This window comes from Macrotis lagotis, chromosome X, assembly GCF_037893015.1.
Source record: "Macrotis lagotis isolate mMagLag1 chromosome X, bilby.v1.9.chrom.fasta, whole genome shotgun sequence".
In the NCBI taxonomy this organism is placed as follows: domain Eukaryota; kingdom Metazoa; phylum Chordata; class Mammalia; order Peramelemorphia; family Peramelidae; genus Macrotis; species Macrotis lagotis.
The window spans coordinates 267,987,315-268,000,940 of record NC_133666.1 but is presented as its reverse complement, the minus strand read 5'-3'; the positions used below and the strand labels follow the sequence as shown (position 1 = coordinate 268,000,940).

The window sequence follows — 13,626 nt, the reverse complement described above, 5'->3', positions numbered from 1 at the left end:
TTGGAAATTGAGTGACTGTCCATTAATTGGGGAATGATTGAACAAATTGTGGTATATATATGTTATAGAACACTATTATTCTATTAGAAACCAGGAAGGATGGGAATTCAGAGAAGCCTGGAAGGATTTGCATGAACTGTTGCTGAGTGAGATGAGCAGAACCGAAGGAACATTGTACACCCTAACAGCAACATAGGGGTAGTGATCAACCTTAATGGACTTGCTGATTTCATAAATGCAACAATCAAGGACAATTTTAGGGTATCTGCAATGGAGAATACCATCTATGTCCAAAGATAGAATTGTGGAGTTTGGACAAAGACCAAAGATTATTATGTAATTTTGCTATCTCTCTTATATTTAATTTTTTTTTCTTTAAGGGTATGATTTCTCTCTCAACACATTCAATTTTGATCAATGTATAGCGTAGAAACAATGTAAAGCCTAGCAGACTGCCTTCTGTGGGGAGTGGGGAGAGGTAAGTGAGATTGGGGGGGAAATTGTAAAATTCAAAAAAACAATAAAAAAATTTAGCTTTTCAGGGACTTGGGCTCCTGTATTATCTACCTCACAATCATTGGGACAAAAGTGTTTTGCAAAGCTTAATATATTGTACAGTTGAAGCTACTTAGCTTTGTGTCTTCTTGCTCGGCACAATGTGTCACAAATAAAGTACTTAATAGATACTTGTGAATTATTCATTGATAGGAATGTGAGTTTAAATATAAAGTCTCTGATTGCTGCAACTGCCACTAAGATAAACTGTTGTCAGTCATTCAGTCAAGGCTGACTCTATTCTCCTCTTTTCAGTTTTCTTGGTAAAGATACTGGAGTAGTTTGCCATTACCTTCTCCAGCTCATTTTACAGATGAGGAAACTGAGACAAATAGGGTTAAGACAGGGTCACATAGCTAAATGTCTGAGGCTGGATATGAACCTGGATCTTCCTGACTCTAGTGCTGGTGATCTATCTACTGAATCACTTTGCTCTACAGCTATGAAGTGTTGTCTTGTTTACTTGTATCTGACTTTTTGTGACTCTGCTGTGGACCATACTGTCCATGAGGTTTTCTTGAAAACAAAACAAAACAAAACAAAACACTAGAGGAGCTTGCCATTTCCTTCTTTGGTGGATTAAGGCAAATAGAAGTTAAAGGATTTGCCCAGGGTTCACACAGCTAATAAATATCTGAAGATATATTTGAACTTATGTCTCCCTGACTCCAGACCAGTGCTTTATCCACCATGACACCTCTCAATCTTATTATTGCCTCCTATGATTGATTAGTGCCATGAAAATCCATTGATAGGAGACTGGCATTTCAGTTTTACTTGAGTCAGAAGTAAGGGACTGGGATGCATAGTTTACCTAGTGGACTCAGCACCAGCCCTGGAGTCAGGAGTCCCTGAGTTCAAATCCTGCCTCAGACACTTAATAATTACCCAGCTGTGTGAAGCCACTTAACCCCCATTTGCCTTGGTAAAACCTAAAAAAAAAAAAAAAAAAAAAAGTAAGGGACTAAAAGCAGAGTATTAGGTATTAGAGTGCAAAATGCAAAATACTTTTGGAATAGAAAGGAAGTATTTACAACCACTTCATTTCCCATTTTAGGGTCGAAACAGCTGCTTAAAAAAATAACAAACACAGCCACTTAGATTAAAGAACCACAGAGATCATTTGCAAGGAAGAAAAACAAAATGAAGATTTAAATAGCTTCACGTTGATTTAACACCAAGAAAATTTGTCTGGTCTTCTCTGGGAGATATTGAAAGCTTCACTTGTACTTGCAACTTTATGGAAACCCTTATTTACTTCCCCATTATTATTGCCTATTATTTCCTTCTGGCCCATCGTCCCTGCATTTCTTAAACTTGTGGTAGTATTTGAAATTTCTGTCACTTCGCTTGGTAGGCATTCAATGGTGAATCTGAACCAATATGGAAAGTTGTTACTTTGTCTAAATTTACATTATGCAAATTCAACTTTATAAGAATTCTAGAAACATGGAAAGATGGGACAGAAACATGCATGAAGAAAGTCTGGGGGGTGGCTAGGTGGCGGCTAGGTGGCGCAGTGGATAAAGCACCAGTCCTGGAGCCAGGAGTACCTGGGTTCAAATCCGGTCTCAAATACTTAATAATTACCTATTTGTGTGGCTTTGGGCAAGCCACTTAACCCCATTGCCTTGCTAAAACCTAAAAAAAAAAGTCTGGGAAAAAATAGACAGCTTGATCCTGATTTTTATGTATTTGACAAAAGATGAAATATTAGAGGTAACAAGACTGTAAAATTAGCACAAGAATTGAAGCTAGAAATGAATGAGAATGATATGGAAGACTTGAGTTTCAACAGAAAAGAACTGTCCTATGGGAATCTGTTTAAACTGCAAAGATTGCAGAAGAAAAAAAGGGAAGCTTCAGAACCTGAACTTGAACCAAAAAGGTTCACAAGGAAACAGTTGGCAGAAGTATTTCATCATTTGAATGAATTTTTTCCTGTACAGAAAAGATGGATTCAAATATTTCAAGATTTTTTAAAAAAATCCAAGACTATTTGAAAATAATATTTTTTACTATGATCAGCTGTATGAGGTAAAAAAGAAAGCCACCATCCAAATATCTCTCACTAGCTTCATAAAAAAAAATATGCTTAACCTGTAATAAAGGTTAGATGCAATGGGTGAGGAAGGGGCAACACACTGTACACCTAGGTTAACTTTATTGCTAACTAACTTTGATTTCATATTCCTGTTCATTATCCTGGTATGGCATGTACAATGTCTGTATTTTGGTAAAATCTATGACTTGCATAAAGTATTATTTTGTGTATGTCTTTGTTAAATAGGTTAAATGGATGAGTAGGGATAGATTTGTATTATGTAAAAATTTGACAAAGTCAAATTACATAAATTACAGATTACATAAAGAGGGTGCACACAATTGGCCTTTTGTCAGGTTGTTTGAGGTAAAGAAAAAGTACTAGGCAACTTTCTTTTCCTGGGAAGTACAACCCAAGCTTCCTTCTTAGGAAAAAAAAAGAGATAAGAACTTGACCTGTGATCCTTGCTTTAGGGAACTTGATGAGAAAACTCCCTCCTACTAGCACTGTTATCACCTACTGGGTGATATAGTGGATAAAATGGCCTGTAGTCAGGAAAATCTGCACTTAAATCCTGCTTCAGACATGTGCTAGTTGTGTAACACTGGGCAAGTCATTTAACCATGCTTGCCTCAGTTTCCTCATCTGTAAAATGAAATGGAGAAGGAAATTGCAAACCACTGAAGAATCTTTGCCAAGAAAAACCCCCAGAAGTGTCATGAAGAGTCAGATAAAAATGAAAATGGTTGAACAATAAAAGACTTATCTGCTAGATCATAGAGCAATTCTTCATGTGGGAAGTTCAATTGCTTTGGGACTTTCCCACACTGGGAAAAGTTCATTCGATTATTTGAATTAATTGTAGATGTTTGCTAAGTTCTTTCCATAGAACAAGTACTTTCCACTTTGAGATACAGGTATGGCAGGTTTCTGCTAATTCTTATCAGGCAAGTAGTTAATGCCTGTAATAAGGAAACATGCCACATAAGGTTTGGAGGCTTCAAGGAATCTGGGAAATGGAAGAAAACTGTGGGGAGATGGTTTTAGAGAACACATAGATGGAAACACAATAATGAAAAAAATTCCCCAAACTCATCCAAACAAACTCTACAACCCTTTTGAGTCCCTAGTGATTTTTCTGATTGTTCTTCTGTCTAGTGTGAATCCTTTTGAAATAACCATGATTATGTCTCAAAAGAGGGACTAGAGCATATTTCAAGTGTGCTCTGAGTTTTTAAAGTTGGTAGTGTCTTCTAAATTTTAATTCTTTCTTACTTTGCCTTGTAAAGTTCTTTATCTTAAAATTTTTTTCCCTCAAATGATTATCATTTGGGATTTATTTTCCTAACTTATAACCTGAATTTCTTTTCCTATTACTGCTACTTGTCTTTTAACTATTACCTCTTTAAAATAACACTTATAAAATGTTGACTGACTAGAAATAGTGTGAAATGATTCTTGTCTCAAAAAATGCAAAGAAGTATGTTTTTCAGATTAGTCAATGTGTTCACCACCCCTTCTTTTCTCAAGGCCTCTTCAAGTCATAGAAATGATCCCACATGTGTACTTTCAGTGTTCATTTCAAAAGTAGTTTAATCTATGGAGAAATTAGCTGACCAGATTTCAAGTAAATTTTTGTAAATATTAGAAAGAACTAAAAATGGTTAGTGTTAGTTGAAATGGAAAGAAAAAGATAATTTAAAAAATTTCTTTTTTAAAGAATTGGCATTTGGGGGCATAGTGATGTAGTGGATAGAGCACCAACCAAGTCAGGAGGATCTGAGTTCAACTCTGGTCTCAGACACATTGGGAAATTACCAATTTACCAAATTACCTAGCTGTGTGACCTTGGGCATGTCACTTAACCCCACTGTCCTGTTTAAAAAAAAACTAAAAAAAAAGAATTGGCTTTTGTGGGCTGGTGAAGTATGACTACATAGTAATCCTGAAATGAAACTAGGAAAAAAAAAGGGGGTATGAAATAGAAACTGACACTTGTACAATCACAAAATGCACTGATTTATAGTGATCTGTAGTTGGTTACTATCCTTTATTCTTGAAAAGGACCAAAAAGACATCACTATATCAGAGTCAAGTTATAGTGTGTCTAACTATTTTTCATCACACCAATATGAACTCAGAACACTTTATTATAGATCAGGCACAAATAGGCCATTTGGAATAGATTCTTTGAATTGCACATCTCGTTTCTTTTAAAACTATTACCAGTGCATTTCAATTTCAGCCTTTTTAAAAAATAGGGTCTTAAGTATTTTAGAGACAAATGACATCATTATAATATTAGACTTTATTTGTGGGGAGGGGGAGAGGTGAGGGAGGGGGTAGTATTTAAGTTGGACAGTCTTTCCGAAAGTCTCAGATCTAGTATTGTTCCTCCTCCCCCCCCCAACAGGTGGAAAAAATTTGGGAAAGTTGTTATTGGTTGTGAAGGACATAAGGAAGGAAGAACAACAGTAATATTCTAAATGGAGGACCAGAAAAGATAGGAGTTATGAAGAATGTTTTAGGAGTAGCAAAAGGACAGCCAAAGACAAGACTAAGCCGAGCCAAAGGAACCATAATAAAGAATATCTCCTTGACTTTTCCTTCTGCTGATGATTAGACCTGAAAGTATCTGGTGAAGTATTGGTGAGAGGGAACTGTTGAGCTTAGATTAGCCCAACAGAAATTTGGAGGAGTAGGAGGGGCTAGGTGAAAAAGCCTTGGACTTGGAAACATGATAGAGTCTGTGAGACGCAGTACCAGTCATTTAACCTCTTGGAGCTTCAGCCTTGTCATCTGAGAAATGGGATACTAATGCTTGCATGTCAGAGGGTTGTTGTGAGGACTGAGTGAGAATGCATGTGATACTTCTCAAAAATGGAAAAGTACCAGATAAATGCAAGGGATGATTGTTATGTCCATTATAGTTATTGCTGTTGGTTAGTCCATCTCTGCCTCTCTTGACTTCCTTCCTCTTTGCTTATCTCTTTCTTCCTTCTTGGTAGAATTTCATTATCACATCCTAGGAAGATTTGTGTTATCAGGAAGAGGACACTGGCCTAGAGGAAGACACAGGGTTGCTAGGAGGGATGTCCTTCTGGGATTATCACATTTATTTCCTGTCTGAACTATCAATAGCATTGTCTCAGTCAGACTGAGACTTGAGAAAGTCCTTAGCTTAAAAAGACCAAGGTCTTCCACTACATTCAGAACCAACTCCAGTCATCCTGATCCATATCTGACCATTGGACCCAAATGACTTTGGAGGAGAGAGTGAGACTGGTGACTTTGCACAGCCCTTCTTCACTTAAATCTAATTTACTTGCATGTCATGGCATCACCTTCTCAATGTTGTGGTCCTCTTCGAGAATGAAGTGTCCAAGTGTCCAAGTCCCTCAGAACTAGGTTGCCAGTTTATTTTCTGTATTGCCCATATGCCTTTTACTCCTCACTTTCTGTATATGGGTAAGTATTCTCAGAATGTCAGGACAGAATTCTGAGCCATTCCTGAAAAGTGATGAGGGTGACATGGAGGCAGTTGCAGCTAGTAAGGATATATTGGGAACAGAAGAGGCAATAGAAGAGTAAGTGGGAATGGTGAATGAAAGAGGGAGGCAAAAGGAAAGAACACAACACCGGACTCACTGGAATCAAATATTCTTTTATCAAAGATTTGCCTTCCAGAAGTCCCATTTTCTTCCACCCTCTCTTCCCTCTTCATGCAGTAATTCTGTATTAATAAACTCTAGGAAATAGTTATAAGGTATACAAAAAAGAGTGGGGCAGCTAGGTGGCACAGTGCCATCTAGATGAGTCAGGAAGATTCATCTCCCTGAATTCAAATTTGACCTCAGACACTTACTAGCTGTGTGACCCTGGGAAAGTCACTCAACCCTGTTTGCCACAGTTTCATCATCTATAAAATGAACTGGAGAAGAAAATGGCAAATCACTCCAATATCTTTGCAAAGAAAATTCCAAATGAGATTAGAAAGAGTTGAACACGATTAGACAACAACCGAACAATATTGCACAAAAGGAGTATTAATTGGAGAAGCAGTCATTTTATGGAGAGTGGGTTTGAGAGTCAAGAAGGCCAGAGTTTAAATTCAGGCTCTGATATATATACTGATTCTGTGATGTTGAGCAAGTAGAAAGAGTCTTGGACTTGGAGACATGAATATAAATTCCCCCAATAATAACCCCCAATTTTTAACCTTTTTGACCTTAAGTCTTGTTTTCTGTGAAGTGGGAATGCGAGCTGTCCATGCTCCTAGAAAATTCTTTAAGACTCTAACTTGCAGGGCAGCTAGGTGGTGCAGTGGATAGAGTGCCGGCCCTTGAGTGAGGAGGACCTGAGTTCATATCCAATCTCAGACAATAATTGCTTAACTATGTAACATTGGGCAAGTCACTTAACCCCATTGCCTTAATAAAATTTTTTAAAAAGACCCTAAATTGCAAAGCAGTAGCTGATCTGTTTTGATGAAAAGAGTTTCCTTTATCAATGAAGTTATGTTTTTTGAAATGGGCAATGCACAAAATGTCCTGTTCCCTTTACCTTTTGCCCCTCCAATCCCTGTCCCACACATCTGTAGCTTAAAAGATATTCAGAATTTCTTGAAGAAAGGAAAATCTTAAGAATTTTCAAGCTAACTTTATTTAAAGGGATAAAAAAATCTGCCTATAGTTTATGGTCTTCTATCTTATACTTTCCTCACAAACTGAAGTTTTAGGGAAAACTGAGGGTAAGAAATGCAGTTTTTCTTCCAGAAGCCCACTGCCCATTAGGGTAAAGTCTTGTTTCCAGGTAAAATTTCTTTCTTTCTTTCTTTTTAACTAGTCAAAGAACCTTGTTATACTATTGACTTGGCTTCCGATAAGTGACTGCCTTTGTTCCCATGGAAATGACTTCCCTTTCATGTTGAAGCAGTAGCACTTGCCAGTATCCCCTTTAAAAAGTACCAATTTGTCCTCTCTCAGCCTGTCAAACTCTAAATATGGGTGTTCTTGGCTGCTGTCTGTAAACGTTTTTCCAGAGAAATTATTCTGTTCTAAGCAGAGAGAGCTCTGGCTGTGTTAAAGATACACACCAAGGTAAATAGTGGCAACCTGGGAACACCACCAGGGAGACGAGTGTACTTTCAGGTTCATCTTGTGTCCTGGTCAATATTGACCTTTACTCCTTGGACAAAGAGGTACAGTCATATGGTTGGCCACGGAGGGGCTGCCCCTGTCTCTTCTTGGGCTCAGTAAGAGCTCCCAAGTGTCTGGACAGATAAATGTATGACCCAAATCCCTGCACTCTGAACATATCCACACTCTCATGACTAAAACAAATCCTTAAATCTGAATTTATATTGTAAATTGGGACTATGTAGAACTATTGTAAGACAAGAAAGGGAAAAATAATCTGTTTTGAAATTAGAGAAGGAACCAGTTAATTAAAAAAAGAAAAAAAGAAAAAAACCCCAGATTTGTGGGCTTAGAGTGTTTCCTCTTTTTTTCTTATAATTTTGTTCTCTCAGTTTACTCAAAGTTTTGATGTTTGCCATGTGTTTAAGGAAAGGATTTTAGGTTATGATGAGCTATGGGCAAATGGTTATTCTGATTGCTCTTCATTCCAAACAGAATAAGATAAGAAATGGAAGGGACACTAGAATTTATCTAGGTCAACCTTTTCAGTTTACAGATGAAGAACCTGAGGCACAGAGAGGTTAAGTGACTTGTCTAAGGTCACAGAGGTAGAAAGTGGTGAAGGTGGATTTGAAACTAGGGTCTCCAACTCCCAAGATAGTTTTTTTCCCCTCTTCCACACGATTTTTGATCAAATCTCATATTTTTGACCATATAGCTCAGACCAGATATCTCTTTTGAATACCAGACCACATTATTCACTGCCTATAGGACAAATCCACTTAAGGGCCATGTGAATGGCAGTTATTATTATTATTATTATTATTATTATTATTATTATTATATCCCACCAGTATTGCAAATTCATTGTGTCTCCAAATGTGAATCAGTTTCACATCTACAATCCAACTATCAGGCTCAAATAAGCTTTTGTTATACATTTCTTTAATGTAATTTGTATTATCTTATGCTATTATGTATTATAGATGTTTATACCTGTGGGAAAGCATCATGACAGAGTGGGAAATATCTTGGTTTTGATGTTAGGATACTTGGGTTTGAATTCTGGTATCTTTACATAGAGTGTAGGCTAAGAGTTTGCAAATATTCTCTCATCTGATCTTTACACTGTGGCATGCAGTACTATTATTATCCTCATTTTACAGTTGAGGAAAGTGAAGTCCTACTCACACTGCTAGGAATTGTCTGGGACTGGATTTGAACTCAGAGCTTCCTGAGTCCAGGCTAGCACTCTATCGTCTCTGCTGACTACCTGTCTGTGAATTTGAGCACATTACTTAATCTTTTTGAGTCTTAGGTCTTTGTTTAATGATTAAATGAATTCCAAGTTTCTTTTTAGTTCTAAATATATGACCATCTGATCCCCCTTTGACCAGAAGTTTCATGAGGATGTAGAACTGAGTTCTATAAACCTAGGATGATTATGGTGTTCATTTTTGAAGAGGACCTTGACAACAGGAAGGTGATGCCGTGACAAGTAAGTGAATTGGATTTGAGTGAGGGAGTGCTGTGCTAAGTCACCAGCCTCACTTTCTCTTCTGGAGTCAACTAGAGGATATGGATCAGGATGACTGGAGATAGCCCTGGATGTGAGGCAACCAGGGTTAAGTGACTTGGGTCACACATCTAGTAAATGTCAAGTGTCTGAGATTAGATTTGAACTCAGGTCTTCTCAACTCTTTTTACTGCACTACTAAGCTGCTTCAAATATTCACTCATAATTATCCATCTAGAATATCCAGCATAGTGTTCTGTCCATAGTTGACCATTAATAAATAATCATTGACTTGAATTGCATTAATATAAAATCTTTTTGAGAATCATGTTCTTAAGTGCTGTGAGGCCCTTGGCTCTTGCCAATTTTTCCATAATCATTTATAAAACTATTTCTTTCAAGCAGCCTAAAAGATGATTGCACTAATGACTTAGTAATGACTAAGGAGTAAGGGGGAAAACTCCTTGGCATCTGGACTCTGAGCTGGGAGTGGAAAGTAAAGACTTGAATTGTCACAGATGCTGTTTCTCTCTCTGGATCCATTTGTCGCTGGAGAATTTGGGAAAACATTCCTGAGTAGACATGTTTGCTTAAGAAATCTTGTGTCTGCCAATCGGAATACATTAGACTAGTTGTGCCTAATGTGTTTTTGTAGGAAGCTCAATGTTGGATTGGGAGGGTGAGCCAAGAATCAAAATGGAATGGAAAAAAAATGTAACTCAAGAACTATGTAGGCTGAAGCTTGTCCTGTTGAGGATGATTTAATGACTAGAGGAGGCTCATTTGTAATTCATCCATTTTGTTGTTGTTCAGTTATAATAAGTTGTTTGAATATCCATGACCCCAGTTGGGATTTGTTTGGCAAAGATTCTGGAGTGGTTTGTCATTTCATTCTCTAGTTCATTTTATAGATGAGGAAACTGAGGCAAACTGGGTTAAATGACTTGTCCAGGGTCACACAACTTTTGTCGGAAATCAGATTTGAACTTAGCCTCCATGTCAAGCACAGTATCCGTTGCTCCATCTATCTGCCATCTCACACTTGGTTGAGGTTAAGCAAATAGATACTGCTGAAATGATTTTAGATATTTGAGAGGTTAGATTTCTTGAATAAGATGCACATTCTGCAATAGAAATTTTTTTAGATTTTTCAAGGCAATGGGGTTAAGTGGCTTGCCCAAGGCCACATGGCTAGGTAATTATTAAGTGTCTGAGGTCGGATTTGAACCCAGGTACTCCTGACTCCATGGCTGGTGGAGAATAGAGATTCACTGTACCACCTAGCTGCCCCCTGCAATAGAAGTTTTAATCACTAATTTGTTTTGCAAATTCTCTTTTTACTCAAGAACATGGCAAATTTCTATGTACTCAACTCTTATTCAAATGATTCTAAAATCTGAATTACAACAGTTAGTATTCTTGAGGTTTTACTCAGGTATAGAATAGTTTGAAGTACAATAACAAACAAAGATCTACATGAAATGATGTAGAGGAAAGTGAGCAGAGCCAAGAAAACCCTTTTCATAATGTCTACAACAATGTCAATAGCAAGAACAATATGAAAATACCCTAAAAGTAAATGTTGAAAAATTAAAAAAAAAACAACAAATCTAGCTTCAAAGCCGAGATATGAGAAGACCCACCCCTCCAGTCCCTTTAGAGAGGTGGGACAAGTGCTATGTTTTCAGACTCTTCTGATATGTTGATCAGTTCTGTTGCTGATTCTCCCCCCCCTTTGTCTTTAAAAATGTTTTTTTGGTATATAATGTTAAGCTTAATAATTTAGAGTTAAAATACAACAACAGTAATATAAGTTTGATATCAAGTTTATTCTCTAGGATTTACCTCGGATTATATAAGGTGACCATTATGATCACACAAAACAAAGGAAGAAAGGGATATTTATAGATAAAAAAAGACAAGGAAATCATTAAACCTTCAGGTGCCTAGTGAATCACATTACACATTTGCTCACAAATATGTCATCCTAGCATTATTATCTTGCAAACCTATGTGATTCTCACAAAGATAACTAGCCAGATCTTTCAGTTTCTAATCATCTTTCTTCCTGTGATTGTTAGAACAATTAGCAATAGGAGAGATAGAAATCCCAAAGTTATTACTCTTATTTATACATTTGAGAATTTAGACTTTGGTGAGTAGCATAGGCTTTAATTATTAACTTTGATTAAAGTTTAGCCCTCTGATACTGGAGAACGTAATGGTGATAGGAAAGCTAAATATCAATCAAGCTATATTTTCAAAAAGAAAGGACGAGAGAAGTATGGACAGATTGATAGGAACTGAGTTCAAGTGTGTCAGCAGAATCCAAAAAGCAATAGACAAAGTGAGCCCAGTGATACAGATAGAAAGAAAGAAATGGGCTTGACAGGCAAGGCTGAACAAACCTCCTTCTCCCAAGGCTTTGCAGAGGCACAAGCTGGCCATTGACTTAGTGGATAAGTCAGTTTTACTGATCTGCTTTTCTTCCCCTTTTTAATCTTATTTAGTAGGATGATGGCTTAGGGTAGGGAAGAGGAGAGGAATGGATTTGGAGGTAAATATGAAGGAAAAACCAAAGGCATCCATAGAAACCACCAAAAATTAAAACAATAAAAGTGTTTGTACTGAAGAGATTAATTGACTATCTGGAAAGTTCTTCAGGACAAGAAGGGACTGGTTTGGGAACATGACAGCTAGAGAAGCCTAATAAGTGTTCACTTTTTTTTGATAATAAAAGAATTTTTATTATAAAAAGTTGACTTGACAAGTTAGGTACCCTTTAGCAACTTAAAAATGAGGAGCGGGGGAAGGAGTACAGTAGAAGAGAAATAGATCAGAAATGCTTGTTTAGACATGCTTCATTTTACCTTCTCCCTGTTTTCTCTTTCTCTAGGTCAAAACTTGCTACTGTCCTACCCATTTCTAAAAAGAGTAGGGAGATAAGGATCAGTTCTTGAGGAATTTCTGACATCAATCCTGTAAAGCTCTGGAGCACCAGAGTACATCCATTCCTTCTAGTAGCTTCCTTTCTAGGGGACATTTGTGGATTCTTCTCCCTCAGTGAGATTATTAGTTTGAGATGGAACTATGGGAATCATTTCAGGTGGGAATTCACTCTCTTTCTTAAGGTGACTTTGATAAAGATGTTGAAGACGAACCAGCTCTCTCTTGGGTGGCTGCTGCCAATTGTACCAAGGATACCAAGAAGTACCAGCAGCTAGGGCAGGAGCCATTGGGGTACACCCCACAGCTCCACCGGAGTTGCTGAAATCAATATCCCGTGATTGTACCAGTGGGATGTGAAAACTGAGAAAACCATGATCTCTAGCCTTCAGAATGGCCTATGTTGGCTTCTTATGCTGCTTCATACACACACCTGTGTATGGGGTATGGAAGATGACACCTGTGTGAGCACAGACAAACTGCTCCAAAAGCTTTACATTTCTAAAGTCCACATGGAGCTTTTGATCTCAGCAGATGGGGCAAGGGTTCCCAGCAACTTTGTTTCCTCGAATGCATGTTTTACGGGTTCGCTGTGGTGGGATGCCACCTTTGTGATTTCTTCAATAGTCAACCCAGATTGGATGGGAGCTGTATTGTATCAAGTATTCTTCTGTCTCCAGATATTCCCAGGGACCATCCTGATGAGGAAGACAGGAATAGAAGATTCTTCTTCTGGGGGAGTTTTGGTACATAGTGCTCAGGGAATAGCCTGCACCCAGTGGACACCTCTGATAGGTGTGAGGTCCAAGAGCCACCTAAGCAGCAAGGTCAGTAGAAAGGTTGCCATGTGGGTGCATAGCTAAGAAAGGCATGTGTTCACTTTTACAAAAATTATAGTTTCCCTTGAATGTGTGACTTTTGTCTCCTTGCTGTTCAATGGGCAAAAAAAAGTGGACACAGCAGACAAAGGGGAAAAATGAAAGAGTATCAAGAGGCTAAGCTCATTTAGGGTCTGCTATTGGGAACAGTCAGAAGAAAGGTGTTGGAGACCTAGTCTTTCTCCATCCTATAAACTCAGCACTGTCAGCAAAGCCTCTTCCTCTTTCCAGTGACTTTTCTGGGCATGCCCAGAAGCTTTCATGTTGGAATTAGAGGCATCTAGGGGATGACGAAGTCTACAGAGTACCAGGCTTGCGTCAGAAAGACCTGAGTTCAAATCCAATCTCAGACCCTACCTATGTGACTCCTTAGAAAGTTGACAACCTCTGACTCAGTTTCTTCAATTGTTAAATGGGGATAATGATAGCACAATCTTTCTGCCTGACTCCAGTCATGTCCAGGTGGGTCAATTTTTGACCCCTCCCCTGTCTCCTCCCTGCCTTCCCATAAAAGTTCTATCCACTTTCTTCTCCAGGCTTCTGAATCCA

At 38.0% G+C, this 13,626-nt stretch overlaps 1 pseudogene; it reads right to left on the bottom strand.

Annotated features, from left to right (window-relative positions):
- Positions 1-12,285: 12,285 nt before the first annotated feature.
- Positions 12,286-13,046, bottom strand: LOC141502278 (small ribosomal subunit protein mS40 pseudogene; annotated as a pseudogene).
- Positions 13,047-13,626: the final 580 nt, after the last annotated feature.